Source organism: Marmota flaviventris, chromosome 14 (genome assembly GCF_047511675.1).
Source record: "Marmota flaviventris isolate mMarFla1 chromosome 14, mMarFla1.hap1, whole genome shotgun sequence".
Classification (NCBI taxonomy): domain Eukaryota; kingdom Metazoa; phylum Chordata; class Mammalia; order Rodentia; family Sciuridae; genus Marmota; species Marmota flaviventris.
This window is the reverse complement of record NC_092511.1, coordinates 71,954,180-71,972,737: the sequence shown is the minus strand read 5'-3', so window position 1 is coordinate 71,972,737 and position 18,558 is coordinate 71,954,180. Positions and strand designations below refer to the sequence as shown.

At 39.4% G+C, this 18,558-nt stretch overlaps 1 pseudogene; it reads right to left on the bottom strand.

Moving 5' to 3' along the window:
* Nucleotides 1-7,882: 7,882 nt before the first annotated feature.
* On the bottom strand, nucleotides 7,883-9,191 carry LOC114099479 (alpha-globin transcription factor CP2 pseudogene; annotated as a pseudogene).
* Between the last annotated feature and the right edge of the window lie 9,367 nt (nucleotides 9,192-18,558).

The following is an 18,558-nucleotide window of genomic DNA, read 5'->3' as shown; positions in this document are numbered from 1 at the left end:
CAGGGCCTAGGCCCCCTCACAAGAACAATTACAGCAGGATCTCTTCAGTGAGTCCACCACTGAGGTGTTTAAAATACACTTAGGTGATTCTAATGTGTAGCCAGGGCCAAGAAACCCTGTTCTGGAGGAACTAACATGGTTGGGGCATTTTCTGAAGAAGAGTTCATAGACTCTGTACTGGAAACTCAAGTTTTCTGTGACAAATACCAGCAGAAAATTTGGCTTTCAGCCTATGATCCGTTTTCCCCTCTCACTAGTGTGGAAAGAACAAACCAAGAAGTCCCTATGGGCTGGAAAGTTTGTGAAGGAAAACAGGCCTCTGAGGCCTGAAGTTTCTTTTTTGATCCCCTGACTCTTGCTCTCATCAGCAAGTTAGGTCAGGTAGGATTTATCAGGTCTATAGCTAATGGGGACAAGGTGATTTGAAACTTGACTATTTGGGGTGTCAGGGTATTAAAGAGAGAAATATCACCAGGAGAAATACACAGAAGAACCATTTATCTAGCTGTAGGTGTTTGGGCATAGCAATCTAGATTTTCATTTAACTTGCAACCAGAAGGCCTGGGTTTGATTCTCAAGTTGGCTACTTACTATATGCATTGATCCTGGGCAACTCACTTAACTTTCTGAGCCCCAACATCTTCATTTGCCAAATGAAAATAATGGTATATGCCTCCATGGATTCTTGTGTGAGGATTAAATGGATAATTCTCATAGGTTTCTACTGAGCAGACAATCTTGTGCCTGTTCTAGACCAGTGAAGTGTGTAACCATCACTTTTGAAGCCTCATTGTAACAGATGTTTGGGCTCCAGTGCAAAGTTGCTCATTCAATAGGTCAGAGATCACAGTTTCTAAAATGGTCCCCAATGATCCCATCTCTGGGTATTCATTCCCTTCTGTGCCTCACTACCCTTGAATGTGGACCAGGGCCTAGTGACTCACTTTTAATGAATGTAGTACAGAAAAAGCAGATGGATATCACTTTTGAGGTTATGTTACAAAGCCTATAGTTCCCATTCTATTTGTTCATAGGAAAGCCAGCTATTTGTCATGAGCTGCTCTTTGGAGAGGTCCACATGGCCAGGGGCTGATGTTCTTCCCTCAATGAAAGCCAAAAGGATAGGAGGCCTGCCACCAGCCATACGAATGAGCTTGAAAATAGATCTTTCCCAAATTGTTCCTTGAGATGACCACAGCCCTAGTCCATACCTTGATTGCAACCTTATGATAGAACTTAGGCTAGAAGCATTCCACTTTCATATATAACTAAAAAGAAGCAATAAAAAATTAAAAATTAAAAAACAAAAAATAAAAAGGAAAACAATAAATATGCGTTATAGTTAAAGCTACGTCCCAGGATTTCATTAACTGACTTCCAGACCATTCATGTATAATCGAATCAAGCCTTTATTGAAGCACACCGGTGGCGGCTGACCAGAACATAAAGCTGTTCCCCTGATCAGCCCCGAACAATTGCAAGGGCACTCCTTATAAGCCTGAAAACAGCAAAAGGGATGTTCAGGGGCGGGGGGATCTAGCCAATGCAAGCAAGCCAGGTTATAGAAGCAGGACAGTGCAGTCAAGCGGAGGGAAACCTAACCAATCACAGTTAGCCCAGTCACCCCAGTTACAGAAACAGAGCCCCGTTACCCTAGTTACAAAAACAATACCCCATTAGGTAGTTTTGTATTCTTAAAGGTTTCTATAGCAAAAGGAAAAGAACATCTTGCCCCAGTCATGACTCTTCTACTTGGCATGGTTGTTTTACAGGATGAAGTCATAAAACAAAATGGAGTCACATTTTTTTTTGTTTTAAAAAAAAAAAAAGCAGCATCCTGTTAAGCTATGCCCAGATTCCCTGACCCATAGGAACATTTTTTTTTTTTTTTATATAGCAATAGATAACTACCTCATTAGTCCTGGGGCAAAGTCCAATAGTTGCATTTTTAATAAGTTCCCAGGTGGCATTAAAGGCTACTGGTCTGGGAATCACATTTGAAGAACCACTGGTTTATCATCCAAGGATCATTCTGTCTTTGACTTCCCGAAGACTAAGCACTTTGGGGATAACTAAGACATTATTTAAATGTATTTCTAAGATGCTAGGGGAAGGTGAACATGATTTATCCTGCTTACTCTGCTTTCTGCATCCCCTATGACCAGTTGCATCCACCAACTCAAGAGTTGCTTCCTTAGGCCAGCCTGCCATAGTCATTAACTTAAAGTCCAGGATAACTTATTGAATATTTGCTTTATACTTGGCCCATGCCTTTTTGTTGATAGAAGAGTTAACTTTAAAAAATTATTTTCTCATTTAGTATCCCATATAACTCTTCAGGAAACTAAACTGAGCAGATGACATTATTCTCATGTTAGAGGTAAAAAAAAAAAAAAAAAGAATCACTGAGAGTTAAAGTGACTTTCTAAATTGAATAAGAAGGTAGAATTGGAGGTGGGATTTGAACTCATGTCTCCAGATTTCATGAAGCCACCCACCTTTTTCTAACCTCATCCTTCATCCACTATCTGTGTTTTTGTTTTTACAATGAATGATTACTTGCTATTTTATGATATTTAATGTCCCAGGTATGGATTAGTGTATATAAGGGACAGAAACTCCTTAAGGATTAGACAAGCAGTCTTTTAATTGCAATTTTGAAGAAAGTATGGCTTGGGGACACAGAGACTAAAACCAGAAGGCCAAGAGCCAAAACTACTTCTTCAATTTCTCTTGGGCCTTTTAGACTATGTCTCAGTATCTCTGTATTCCATTATTTCTCCTCTTTATTCATGAGCTTTTTGCTTCCCTAGAAGTTTGGCATGGTTTTGCTTTTGATTTGCTGCAGTGTTGACTCTGGATTTCCACCAGTGACTCTTTAGTTCAAGAACTTATCATTAATTGATTAAAGACTTGGTTTCTTAGTACCAATTATCAAGACAGGCAATACATATCATTAGCCTCCCAGACTTGTGGATTAGATACTCTTGGGTGAGGTGTTTCGTCACTCCCTCCCTGTGCAAGGTTGGAGGAGGCCCACTCAACAGAGTTATTAAGCCCATTTTTTTTTTTTTTAAGACAAGGTCTTGTCCCCAGGTTGGCCTCAAACTCATGATCTTTCTGCCTCAGCTTCTTGAGAAACTAGGATTACAGATGCATACCACCACACCCTTATCAACAGAGTCATTTTATAAATGTAGAGGTCAGCAAAACATTTTTTATAAAGGGCTGGGTACTAAATAGTTTAGGCTTTGCAGGTAAATGGTCTTTGCTGCAACTACTCAGCTCTACCATTACAGCGCCTACACAACCACACAATACTTAAGTGCTTGGGTGTGGTATTTTCCAACAAAATTTTATTTTGTAGATAGGAATGGACTAAATATGATACCTGGTCATAGTTTCCTGACCCTTGTACCACATGAAATTTGGGGAACACATGCAAATTATACCACTCTTCAAGACAGAAACAGCAACCATATGCATGCATTCATCATAGCACTAACCTGGTAAGAGTTGAACATCATAGCACTAACCTAGAAAGGGCTGAGTCTTTATGTTGACATTAGTTTTACTTCCTTGGCTAGTGTCCCCCTAGCTGAGGCAGAATAAGGACCTGCTGAGTGAGGGGTTTTCATCTTAACTAAACATTAAATTACCTGGGCAGCTTTTTAAATTCTTTAGTCCATTCCTATTCTATAACAAAATATTGTAGACTCAGTGACTTATAAGCAGTGCACATTTATTAGTATAGTTATGGAGGCTTAGGAAATCGAAGATCAAGATGTTGGTTGTGATGCCTGGTGATGGAACAGACTCTGCTTCCAAGGTGGCACTTTTGATTGCTGCTTCCTTTGGAGGGGACAAATACTGTGTATTTACATGGCAGAAGAGAGGGAAAGGGCAGCTAACTACCTCAGGTCTTTTTATAAGACACTAATCCCATCTTTGTGGGTGGAGCTTTCAATGACTTATCCCCTCCTAAAGCCCTACCTCTTAATATGGTTGCATTGGGGACTTAAGTTTTAACATGAATTTTAGAGGGACACAAGCATTTAAACTTATAGAAAGTAAATGTCCAGTCTTCATATTCTGGCTTGAGACCTGGGCATCATCATGTCTAAGTAAATGCTAGAGGCTGGAAAGCTAAGCACATTTTCGAGATTTCCTTAGATTTTATTTCTATAGATGATCCAGCTTCCTCCAAGCTGACCCTTTTATGCAAGTTTACAAGGAAGAAAGAATGAACACTGTGAGAAGAATATAGTTGTGAAGGAACTCTGCCCTCTGCCCCCAATTCTAGTGTGTGTTTTCAGCTTTGGGCGTTTTAAGAAGCAAGATATTTAATTTGCTGATGAGGATTACAGAAGAAGTATCATGGTTTCGATGCTAATAGGTGACTTCTAAGCCCAGCTTCCTAAGCATAGCAGAGACAGCACTCCCTGGGTGGCCAAGTTCTGCATTGTTCTGTGGGTCATTCCTGTAATCTCCACTCAATTATCCTAGTTTTTGTTTTACAAGCCACCTTTTTGTTTTTTTACAAGTTGTCTCTTGAGTATTAAATTTTTTTTTATACTAGAAGTAACTAAAGTGACTTCTATTGAGTTCCCTGAACATAGAGTAATGAAATTGGTGTTAGAAGTGATTGCAGGCAACAGCAATTCAGAGATGGGAACCTGGGGTGGTTTATATGGCGTGGTTGAGTTTGAAAGTGTCCAAGTTCTGATAACCAACAGAGGATGGATGGGCTACTGATAGACCAGGATAGGGAGAGACAAAAGTTACTTAAGTTATATAAGTTCTAGGAATAAAGTGCTTATTGGAATCATGGGTATCCCATACTGAGTACAGTGGGATAGCAATACAAGCACCATGGGGTTGAGCTGGCTACATATAATAGCATCTGATAACTTAAACAAATGACTTGAATCTTAAAATTCTTATTCCAAGGCTCAGGCAGAAAACTGATGTTTCTTCTGTCCTAAAACAATCTCGATCTCATGTTGCTGCAGAGTTGATCTAATCAAGATCAGCTGTGGATTTTGCATGTGTGTGTGGAAGGGGCCTTGTTATTATAGCACAGGTGGAGCTCCTCACCAGCTCACATGTGAAAGTCAAGCATTGATGTGAGAGAGAAGAACCTAAAGTGGAAAGTGATTACATTTGGGATGAGTTAGATAACTTGAATCTGAATCCCCAAGTCTTACTGTGCCTCCTTTGTATGAGAGGCCTGTGTTTCCCAGACTTTCTTATGTCTCGGGCTCTGCAGATGTCCTAACTTCCATCAAGCAGACACACCCCCAGGAGATTGACCCCCATGGCCAGAGCAGACATCAGGAGACAGGGGCTTCCATTTGAATGGCAGTGTGGTCCCAAAGCCAGCAGATATGGTGGGAGCTTCCTAATTCCTCAACTTTCTTTCTGATGTGGCAGAGCCTCTCTCAGAGGGTGAGTTCAGCTGTGTGGTTCTGAAAGTGTTCCTGAAATCTGTCTTGAGCATGCTCTTCTGGTATTTCTGCCAGCTACTAATACTACATAGTGAATTCATTTCTGCATGAAGTAGCTAGAACAGATTCTGACCTCTGCATCTGAACCCAGATACAGAGGGCTAATACATTATTTCATCAACAGCCTTTAACATTCTAACTCAAATTACATTATTAAACTTAAGAGTCTTAAAGGACCCATTTTTAAAAATGGTGGAAATGACTTAGAACAACTATAAAAGGAAGACAGATGGGCTCTGCTTGAATTCCTCCCAGGATAAGTTTCTTAGGCAATTTGTTTCATGTTGAACAAATTTCAATTCTAGAAAAAAAATTTCATACTTGTCTGGAATCAGTCTGTTTGCAACTTGAACCCTTTGATTTAGTGTCCTGTTAGCATACTGGTTTAGTTTTCTGTTAGGTGAAAACTCAAATTCCTACATGAGTTTCTTCTGTGACGTCGTTCCCAGATTCTTTAACAGTGTGTTCAACTGGTTGAAAAAAGTGGGGAAAAGACGAGAGGAAAGGAGAGGAGGGGGTTTGTTAGTTTTGGTGGGGATTGTTGAAAGTGTCATAATGGGCTGAATCTTTAGAAAAGAAAAGCAAAAAGGAGGTTGAATAAGGTGATTTATATGTAATTTAAAACCTTATTTAATGAGAGTCCTAGTCCCAGCTATGTTTATTTTCCTAGTCTCAACATTTTATTTTCACCATAATTTATCCTTCATCTATTAGTTTATCTTTCTGTTGGTAAATTAATGATGCTTGGGCCATACCCTTGACACCTTGAATTTTATTATTTTGCTCAAGGGATATTAACCCATGTTGAAAAAGAGATAGGATAGGGGAGTAGAAATTAAAAACATCCCAAATAGGAATGGATTAAATCATGGCCCCCTGTTATTTTAATTTCTCAAACTACTTATCACTATGAACAAAATTAAAAAAATAGTTGTTTGTATTCTGTTCATCATTTTTTATTGAAACATTTTTTTCTAGTTGTTTATATTCTCATTGTCTAACTTCCTCCAACAGAAAGTAAATTACAAGTGGACAAGGATATTCTCTGTTCTAATCCTTGCAGTATCTTTTAATCCTGGTCCAGACATCTGACATTAAACAGAATAGATTCTCATTCTCTCCCTTTCCCTATTCTCCTCTACACTCTCTCTGTGGTATACTGTATGTACAGAGACACATATATAGTGGCTTGATGAATGAATGAATGTCCGCAGACATAATGACAGAAAGAAGAAAGAGGATTTGAAGGATCCGGAAGGAGATCGTGTTAGTTTTTATTGCTGCCAACAAATTACCACAGTCACTTAAGACAGTTTCCCTGGTCAGGAATCCAGTTACTAGCTGACTAGGTCTTCTGCTGGGATTATACCTGAAGGTTCATCTGAGAAAAGATCCACTTCTGATACCTGATGATACTTTGAAAGCACCAATGTTTTCATTTCTTTGTAGGTACTGAGGTGCTTCTCATTATTTAGGTATGGTTTGTCTCTTTCAGCAGTCAATTCGTCAGTTCACACTCAGTGTTATGTCCTATTCATCAGAAGACCCACAGTAAGGAACAATGCTGAACACGGACTATCAAGGGTGCCTTTGGCAAAACTGGATGGTGAGTAATATGAGACAAGTTGCCAGTGTTTGGATTTCAGTGTCACCACCTGCTAGCTGCCTCTTACTTATCAAGCTGCTTAGCCACTGTGTGTTCCCACTCACTAGTCTGCAGTTAGGAATCACTATAGTATCTGCTTCGTGTAGGGTTATTAAGAGGATTAAAGAAGATAATCCATTCAAAGAATTTATCACACCGCCTAGCTCAATACATGTTTGTTAAAACTACTATTTGTTGTAGTATCACAGGGGAAACAAAAGAAAAATCCTCTATTTCTCCTCATTGAATCTGGGGATCAACTGTGGCATAATGCAAAAGTATCAGTTGTATGTTTGATGCGAAAGAGATTGAGGTTATAGTCTGATAAATACAGTTGCTCATTTATATGTTAAAAAAATTCATGGCTCATCTGAGAAAATATCCATTTCTGATATTTGAAGAGGGACAAAAATGAATATTTGAAGGTCTCCATTAAACATCTTCCCATTGAATATCACACAGTTTTCATCAGTATTATCTCCTACATGTATACTCTAAATGAGTGGAATTCCTAGTATATTCAACAACAAGGTCTAGAAATTTTATCTAAGATATAGTTGCAGAACTGCATGTTGGGCAGTAGTCTGTGTGTGCCACAAAAGCTTGGGCCAACACAGAGGCCTGGGATTCTGCCTTCATGGCTTGGACAAACCCCCATACACAGTGAGAGGGGTCAGGTTCCTATAGACCTTAAGATCTCCATTTGTGTCCCTCTTCAAGAGGGCAGTTTTCAAGAGGTGAAGGAAACACTGGCAATGGAGCATGGGATACCGGCTATTTTTCTATCCTTTTTAGTCAATTCAACAGATTTTAGTTGTTTTAGATAGATGGCATCAGACATGAAGAGTATCATTTGAATCTCGATCCTTATGCTTTTATTACTGTTGCTGCTGCTTCTTCAACTGCAATGATTCCTAACAAACATAAATGGTTAACCTTGGACGCTCCATCTGGCCTTTTAATACATTAAAAAATCTGATTCCATCAGCAGATTTGGGTCACATCAATTCTAGTTAGTTTCAATATACTTCTTTCCCTGAGAAGTTTGCAAAAAGCTTTGACAATGTAGAAAAATGCTCCCCAGGCAACCACTCATGAGTTTCCTAAGGTGTAGTGTTGGCATGAGGTTATATGTGATTGGAGGGAGTGGCTCTGGCTGGTATCTTATGAACCATTTATTTCCTCCAAAGAAAAACTGCTATGGAGACTGTTGAAGCCAGGGAGTGAGACATTATTGATACCTAATGGGGGCCATAAAGTGCACTCTGTGAATATGGTTGTCTCATAGGAAGATTGATAGTTCTCTTCTTCATGAGGTATCCATTTTTCTCATTTCCCCCTGTTTGTTTTTGTTTTTGTCTGTACCTTTGAGCTTGAAGACCTTGATCTGGTAGCTGCCCCAGTGTAAGTGCTCAGTATATTCCCATTCTCATTCTCCTTCAACAATCATTCAGAACAGCACCCGCTTTACCACACCATGTTTCCTCCTAGTAAACTCTGTGTTAATGAATAAACAGAGGTGTCCTCTTTGCTGTATTCCATAGGGATTCCTCTCCATTCAGTTGGGTTGGCTTAGCTCTAAAATTGATTGTACTCACAGACATTGGGATATTTATGCCAAGAATGCTGTCTTGAGGTTGGCTCCACCTCCAGTCCTTCAGCTACTGATGTCCAGTGTATTGTACCCTCTGTCTTGGAGCACTACATAGGATATACTCTTCACAACTCTACCCTCAATTCCTTAAAGTTTTTGAAGTTTCCTAATGTCTAATATTTGGATTTCACAAGACTGCCCTTGATCAAGATATGTTAGGGTTTTATCATGATGGTATTTCTCTAGAGGTATCAGTGCAAAACAGATCAAAAAGTTAGGATTTTTATCCTCATAATTAGGAAATAAACTTGACTCTTCTTGCTTAAAAATTAGAAATGTGAACATCCAGTTCCTGGCTAATCCTAAATAGGTTAGCATCAAAGTGCTGCAGCTGTCCAGAGGCAATGATTTTATCAGCAAGAGGTAGCTTCAGATTCCAAGCCATCCTGGCTCCTTCCTTGACCCAAGAGACACCATTTTTTTTTTTTTTCTATAAAGGCAAAACAGCGAAAAGCTAGTAGAAAACTCCAAACAATGACCTCCCACTCTATGCCCTCTCTCTCTTAGCTCCAAACCTTACCCACACTGTCTACCCAGTTAATCTCTTAACTCACGGCTCCTTGTTTAGGGCTGCTCAGGCATCTAAAATCCCTCTGCCAAGCTCTCAGCAGAGTATAGTCCTCTTTGCTCAACTATTCTAGACTTCAAAGAAGCAGCCCTGGACTCTACCTTTCCTATTCCTTGGATTATCCTCTTGGGCTCATACTGTTTGCTTGCTGCTTCCCAGATAGACCTCCAGCAGCAACAGACTTTACCTCCTTACCTGCAGCCTATCCAGCACCCTTTCTTGCTCCTGCTGGAAGTTCTCTCCCTCCAGGACTGCTCTCTCTTTCACCTCCAGGCCTCACTTCCAGTGAGTTAAAAGTCACTTCTGATCATCCATGGCTCTTAGAACCAAAGCCAAGTAACTGACTCATACCCCCCTATAGGCCCCCATGGCTTGGAAACAAGACAGATTATACCGTTCAACTAATCATGGCACCCTCCTCCTTTCCCTGCTGGTGACGACTGAATTCTAAATTATTAAATCTTTCTGATGAATTATATCATTAATGATCTTTTATTTAAAGAGAGAGAGAGAGAGAGAATTTTTTTAATATTTATTTTTTAGTTTTCGTCGGACACAACATCTTTGTTTGTATGTGGTGCTGAGGATTGAACCCGGGCTGCACGCATGCCAGGTGAGTGCGCTACCACTTGAGCCACATCCCCAGCCCCCATTAATGATCTTTTAAAAAAACTCTCAACAATACTATTTGCCTTGATGTTTGTCTTGTCTGATATTACTACATTTGCTTTCCTTAATTTTTATTTCCCTGCTCTACTTTTTTTTTTTTTTTTTGTCTCTGGAAATTTTTATTTCCCTACTCTACTTTTGTGAGCATTGATATTTTTGATACTTCTCTATAAACAACCTTTAGTTGACATTTTTTAGTTGAATCTAAAAATCCATATCTTTTAATGTCAGAATTTCTTCTAGTTATATCTGTGAAAGTTACTGATATACTTGTATTAATTTTGCTAATTGGAGTGTTTGCTTTTTATCTTCCTTTTTTATCAGCTTCTCTATATGGAAGCCCATCATGCTCACAGGTAACCATTCTTCTGCGACTTCCTCCTGCAGCCACTTGCTCTAGCTGCCTGACCTCACTGGCAATTCTTGAATGCCTTCCTTGCTAGGCCTCCCCGGGTTTGCCTGTGCCACTCATCTGTGGGATGAGTTCATAGTTCTTTCTACTATGCAACTTATACATTGGACAATTTCCCACTTGTACTTTATGCCTCAGTTCAGGGTCACCTTGTCTATGAAAATTTTCAGGATACTTTGAGCCCAGGATGATTTGCTGCATCCTCCTGTTTCCATAGTACCTAGAGCATCTCTTTGTTATGGTTCTCACCATGTATTTACTAAATACATGTTTAAATGCCTTTATTTTCTAGACCAGGAACTTCTTAATGGTAAGGAGTATGTCCCTATTTCTATCCCCAGAATCTAGTCCAATACTTGGCCCAATTCATATTTGTTAAACAAATGAATAAAACTAAAAAATAGAATTACTATAAAGAAAAAGGACTTGTTCTGTAAATCATAAACAACATCATTCTTACTTCTGATATGCTTCCCCCCCCACCCCGTTTTAATAAGACTGGCTTACTTTTCCAACTGCATTGTGAGTTTTATGTGGCAGGGACCATGTTTTGTAGTAGGTTGGTGCCACTTCGTCTTTAATAGAGTGTTGTGTGTGTAACAAAATCCCAGAAAATACTGTTTGATTGATGAGATACATACATTCTGACCACTTGTATTTTACCCATACAAAATGATTTTTATTAAAATAAGGGTGTGACAAATCAGTCATAACAAGGACATATATAGAAAGTTCCTTCAGTGGAGTTACTGCTACATGGCCACTTGGTGAGGTAGTCACTCCTGGCCTTTTTCCTAACAACCCAGACTCTTAGATAGGTCCATGTTTTCAATTTCAGGAGCCCTATTTTTTTTTTCTGGTTTACTAACTTTCATCTTTCTTTTTCCTTTTCAGAAGCAGAAATCCTAATAAAACCATGTATCACACAGTCTTATGAGTATTCTTTGTTTTTTTCTTTTTCTCTTCAGAAGTTGTTTTTCTTCCTCAATGCTATAAAAATGACTTTGGATGAAATTTTTCAATAGCTAAAAGCTCATTTGCATATTATTTTAATATTGCTAAACTGTAAAAACAAAAGTTATTTAGACCAATGGGTCTCAAAGTATGGGCCCAAGAGCAGCAATATCAGCATTAACACAGGAACTTGTTATAGATGTACATTCTTGGGACCCACCCCCAAACCCGCTGATTCAGAAATTCTAGTGGGGCAGCAATAAGTGTTTTAATAAGCTTTCTGGAGGATTCTGAAGCATGCCAGAGTTTGAGAACCACATCTTTACATTGTTGCTCAAAGACCTATAAGGCATATAGCTATTCCCCTTCCCCATATATTTTCCTCATGATCATTAGAACAAATTTAAACAGCTCCTAGTTTATTTTAGTTTTTCACTTGTTTGCTTTTTATTTTTATTTTATTTTTTAATTGATATAAAATAGTAATGCATATTTATGGGGTACAATGTGATGTTTCAGTAAGTGTATACATTATATAATGATTAGGGCAGGGGATTTAGCCTATCTATCATCTCAAGTATTCACCATTGCTTTTGTGGTGAGAACAATCAATATCCTTTCCTCTAGTTTTTTCTTTTTTTAAAAAAATATATAATACCATATATGAGAAGCTAGGGAGCATGAAGGGCAGGGGAGAATGGGAAGAGAATGTTCAATGAGTACAGATCTCTTTTTAGGTCTGTTATACCATAATGCTGGAGCAAGATATGATTAAGTCACATAGTAGCCAGAAAGGCAGTGTAGATAGTCATCAGGTAATGGATTTTGAAGTCAGAAGTTGGCTAGCATTCACATCTTGTCACACCTTACTTAATCTCCCTGAGGCTCTGGATCCTCAATTTCTCATCTGTAACATTCAGATTATAGTAGTACCTACCTTATAAGGAGGACTGTGGCAAGGAATGAATGAGTTCCTTTTCATAAATGCTTAGAACAGTGTCTGGCACAAAATGTGGGCTACAAAAGTAGTTTTAAATTACTTACTAGAAGCCACAGTTTTCAAGGAATGTTATCCAGCACAGCCCCCAATAAGAAGAGGGACACAGAGTGGGTGGATGGAGCAAGCCCCACACCTTGCCAAGTAATCTTTGCCACAGACCGCTGGTGACCATAGCCTATGTATCAGGCAAGCGCTATTCTTTTTTTTTGGTACTGGGGATTAAACTCAGGAACACTTAACCACTGAACCACATCCCCAGCCCCCTCCTCCATTTTTTTTTTTTTTTGTATTTAGAGAAAGGGTCTCACTGAGTTGCTTAGTGCCTTGCTTTTGCTGAGGCTGGCTTTGAGCTTGCGATCCTCCCATCTCAGCCTCCTGAGCCCCTGGGATTACAGGTGTGCACCACTGCTCCAGCCAGAGGTATTCTTTTAGATGCTGGGGGAATAGGAGCAGAGTGCAGGTAAACCATATCTTTTTAAGCAGGATGGACACCTGTGCTGTTCTGATTGCTGGAGGACAAAGCAATAAGAAATGTGGTTATGCTTCACCAACATGTGACAGGTGTCCAAAATCCTTGGGCTATGATTTGGTTAAATCCAAGGATTTAGAGCTCTCATATGTAGTGCTTTCTTTAAAAAATTCCACATGATCTAGGCCCTGACATCCATTTTTGCAGCTTGTTGGTATATTCCCATCTCTTGGCAGATTCGATGTATTTTAAGCCAACCTTTAGCTTTTCTCTAATCTCAGTTCATCAGTCCTTCTTTGCTCAGGCATGTCTGCCTTCATTTGACAGACACGGCAGATTTTTCATTTCCCCATGTAAATGACTTGTTTATTACAGTAGGGGTCCCTAGACTTTGGAAACAGCTTACAGATATCCTCAAATAGAGCTCAGAAAGGGCTTCATGAATAATAATGCCCAAGTAAACCTGAGATGAGCTTGGACGTTGCCTCTTTGAAATTCATACATCATCCTAAGTGCTGTCATTTAAACAGAAAATGCGGAAGTCTTCCTGTGAAGGCTGAGTCTGAAATATGCTTTCTTTACAAAACTTATCATTTCAGCACAAAACAAACAAATAGCAGACTGAAAAGGTAGGAGTAGGTAATTCCTGGTCTGTGTTTTACTTGAGCATAAAATTTGTTTTTCTGATTATACTTGGGCTTTTCACAGTTCCTGGTTTTAACTTTTTAATGTGCAGTTCTCTTTCTATTAAATACTTCTCAGCTCCTTTTCTTCCAGGTTATGAATTGACTGTAAAAGATACAGAACCAAAGATGGGGACACAGCTATCCAAAATAAGCCAACTCTTAATTTCATTTGTCTTGAGAAACAAAGGAAAATCGTCAGGTATATTTGTATGATTGCCTTTAGTTTCCATCTAAATCATAGATCCTCAAACCTGACTGCACATTGCAATTTCTTGGAGGCTGTTTAAACACACTTGGTGTCTGGCATCTATCCAAGATCTTCTGGTATGGGTATCCTGAACATTGTGACTTTTCAAAGATGCCCACCCAGGTGATACTATTGTGGGGCAAAATTTGAGAATTACTGGTGTATATTGTGTCAACTACATTGATTTATGAATGGCCACACATTAACGGAAAATGAATGAGATGACCCAGCTGAAGTCTTTCTGAAGAGAGGGCTGAGTGGATTCTTAAGAGAGAGTCCATCCTGAGGGAGGAAGGAGCCACACATACGCAGGTACAAAAACTGATATTTCTGCTTCCAGGTATAGTTACTTCACTTGGTCCTCCGCCTAGTTTTATGGGTGCAAATTTCAGGCTTAGGGAGAGAGAAGACCAAGAAAAGAAATAGAACATGCTTTTTCTGTAAGAACTCTGTAAAGCATTAGTTCCCCACAGTACTATTAACATGTATAATTAACATGTATGAGGACACAGGTACACAAAGAAGATTTTGGCTATTGCTATGAAATTGCTATTAAAGGAATTGTCCATTTATCATTTGGTGACCCTCATAAAGCCCCATGTGATAAAATTCTTTCAGAATTCACAAATGAATATATCTTGAATAATTGGTTTGCTTCCATTTATGAGATAATAAGCATTGAGCAACCCATTACATTTCATGCTTTCCCCTCCTTGTCAGCAGTCAGGAATCTCAAAATCAAATAGAATGCTTACTTGCAATAAATATAACTTCTGGGTTAACTATTAAAGTTTACTTTCTATTATGACTTTGTAGGGTGCTCATAACTTTTGTATTTTTTTGTTCCAAACCACTCTAAAATATTTTTAAAAGCAAAGGAAAACTAAAGTATTTTGATAGAATTAATTTTTCTTAACTTTTACAGCTTGTTGTGATGTAATGCATATAATAAACTGCACATATATAAAGTGCAATATCTGAAAGGGATATAAACACAAGTTTTTACATATATACCCTTGAAATTATGAAACCATTGCTGTGGATTAGGTAGTAAATATAACAAGATTTTCCCCTGGATTTCCTCATGACTCTTTGTAAACCCCTCCTCTTGCTCCTTTTCAAACCCTCTCCATTCATAAGCAACTATTAATCTGTTTCCTCTCACTTTAGATGAGTTGTATTTTTTAGACTCTTATACAAATGGGACAATAAAGTATAATGATAGAATTTGGGTTCAGAATAACTGGGTTTGGGCCATGACTGTATCATTGACTAGCCATGTGAACCTGGGTAAGTCAGTAACCTGTTTGATCCTTAGCCCTTTCATCTGTGCAATATGAAAATAATGTTGCTTGGTGTCTAAGTTAGTTGTGGAAAATTACTGTGCAGCAAAGGAAGTAGTATAATTTTCATTGAAACAATTTGTGTATGGTAAGGATACAGTAATTAATTGTTCTGACAAAAGAAATTATTTTGCATTTGTGGAAACTATGAAATTGAATAATAGCAGCTAATATGTACTGAGATATTACTTTGCATTCATTTTATAGTTCTTAGCTCTTTATACATTAACTCATTAATCACCATCACTACCCTAAGAGGTAGTTACTATTTCAGATACTTTGTAGAGAAGAGGAAACTAAGGTATGAGAGGTCCATCCTCTTTAAAAAAGAAAAATTCCCTCTGCACAAAATCCAAATCATTTGTTCTTTTCTCTCTCCACTGAACATGTTCCTGAAATCTCTTTTACACATTTCCTTCTGATGTTGGAGAAAATAGTTTGCCTTTTTTTCCATTACAGTCTTATCACCAGGGCTGTGGAACCCTAGCATTTATATCTCATTAAAACACTCACTTTCCTGAATTCCCTCTCACTTGATACTATCCAGAGGTTCCAATATTTATAGAGGTAGTTTCTTATCCATTCAGGAATTATAGGAGTTCATTAAAAACAGGAACACTGGAGGCTGCCATTCACCTGCGTCTCTCAGACAAATTACTCAGGCTCAGTGCTAAAGAACCCGCGGAAACTGCTTCTTGGGGCCTGCTCCTATCAGAACATACACCGAGCCCGGAGTGGCCAAATTCCGGCTCCCGGAACTGCTCTGTCCCTGGGCTAAAGAACCCGCAGAAACTGCTTCTCAGTCTGGGTCCTGCTGAATACTGTGGAGGGAACGAAATGCTGCCATTTGCATGGGATACCAACATGGCAGAGATCTGATGTCATCAGAAAGCGGCGGAGAAGAGAACTTCATCAATACCAGCGGCAACAGAAACAGTTGGTCTCCTGGTGAAGAAAGTGAGTCACAAACACCCGAGTCTCTCTCACTTTGTCATCAAGTCAGAGGGGCAGAGCAGAGCCACCGCCCGCGCCCGGAACAGGCCCAGCGACCCGCGGGCGTGGTAGTCACGTCACCCCAATTGGAGTAGGGGCAGAGTAGAGCCGCTACCCGTGCCCGCAAGGTAGGCAGACCTGCGACCGACTGGCGGAACAGGCCCAGCAGCCTGCCAGAGCGGCAGACACATCACCCCATTTGGAGTAGGGGCAGAGCAGAGCCGCCACCCGCGCCCACAAGGTAGGCAGACCTGCGACCGACCGGTGGAACAGGCCCAGTGGCCTGCCGGCATGGTAGACACATCACCCCAATTGGAGCAGGGGCAGAGCAAAGCCGCCGCCCGCGCCTGGAACAGGCCCAGCGGCCCGCCGGCGTGGTAGTCACGTCACCCCAATTGGAGAACAAAGTACAGCATCCCTTTATGTTCAAAACTCTAGGAAAAACAGGGATAACAGGAACATACCTCAATATTGTAAAAGCTATCTATGCTAAGCCTCAGGCTAGCATCATTCTGAATGGAGAAAAATTGAAGGCATTCCCTCTAAAATCTGGAACAAGACAGGGATGTCCTCTCTCACCACTTCTGTTCAACATAGTTCTCGAAACACTGGCCAGAGCAATTAGACAGACGAAAGAAATTAAAGGCATCAAAATAGGAAAAGAAGAACTTAAATTATCACTATTTGCAGGTGACATGATTCTATACGTAGCAGACACAAAAGGGTCTACAAAGAAACTATTAGAGCTAATAAATGAATTCAGCAAAGTGGCAGGATATAAAATCAACACGCATAAATCAAACGCATTCCTGTATATCAGCGACAAATCCTCTGAAATGGAAATGAGGACAACCACTCAATTCACAATATCTTCAAAAAAAATAAAATACTTGGGAATCAACCTAACAAAAGAGGTGAAAGACTTATACAATGAAAACTCCAGAACCCTAAAGAGAGAAATAGAAGAAGATTTTAGAAGATGGAAAAATATACCCTGTTCATGGATAGGCAGAACTAACATCATCAAAATGGCGATATTACCAAAAGTTCTCTATAGGTTTAATGCAATGCCAATCAAAATCCCAACGGCATTTCTTGTAGAAATAGATAAAGCAATCATGAAATTCATATGGAAAAATAAAAGACCCAGAATAGCAAAAACAATGCTAAGCAGGAAGTGTGAATCAGGTGGTATGGCGATACCAGACTTCAAACTATACTATAGAGCAATAGTAACAAAAACAGCATGGTACTGGTACCAAAACAGGCGGGTGGACCAATGGTACAGAATAGAGGACACAGAAACCATTCCACAAAACTACAACTATCTTATATTTGATAAAGGGGCTAAAAGCATGCAATGGAGGAAGGATAGCATCTTCAACAAATGGTGCTGGGAAAACTGGAAATCCATATGCAACAAAATGAAACTGAATCCCTTTCTCTCGCCATGCACAAAAGTTAACTCAAAATGGATCAAGGAGCTTGATATCAAATCAGAGACACGGCATCTGATAGAAGAAAAAGTTGGCTATGATCTACATACTGTGGGGTCGGGCTCCAAATTCCTCAATAGGACACCCATTGCGCAAGAGTTAGTAACTAGAATTAACAAATGGGACTTACTCAAACTAAAAAGTTTTTTCTCAGCAAAAGAAACAATAAGAGAGGTAAATAGAGAGCCTACATCCTGGGAACAAATCTTTACTCCTCACACTTCAGATAGAGCCCTAATATCCAGAGTATACAAAGAACTCAAAAAATTAGACAATAAGATAACAAATAACCCAATAAACAAATGGGCCAAGGACCTGAATAGACACTTCTCAGAGGAGGACATACAATCAATCAACAAGTACATGAAAAAATGCTCACCATCTCTAGCAGTCAGAGAAATGCAAATCAAAACCACCCTAAGATACCATCTCACTCCAGTAAGATTGGCAGCCATTATGAAGTCAAACAGCAACAAGTGCTGGCGAGGATGTGGGGAAAAGGGTACACTTGTACATTGCTGGTGGGACTGCAAATTGATGCAGCCAATTTGGAAAGCAGTATGGAGATTTCTTGGAAAGCTGGGAATGGAACCACCATTTGACCCTGCTATTCCCCTTCTTGGTCTATTCCCTAAAGACCTAAAAAGAGCATGCTACAGGGACACTGCTACATCGATGTTCATTGCAACACAATTCACAATAGCAAGACTGTGGAACCAACCTAGATGCCCTTCAATAGATGAATGGATAAAAAAAATGTGGCATTTATACACATTGGAGTATTACTCTGCATTAAAAAATGACAAAATCATAGAATTTACAGGGAAATGGATGGCATTAGAGCAGATTATGCTAAGTGAAGCTAGCCAATCCCTAAAAAACAAATGCCAAATGTCTTCTTTGATATAAGGAGAG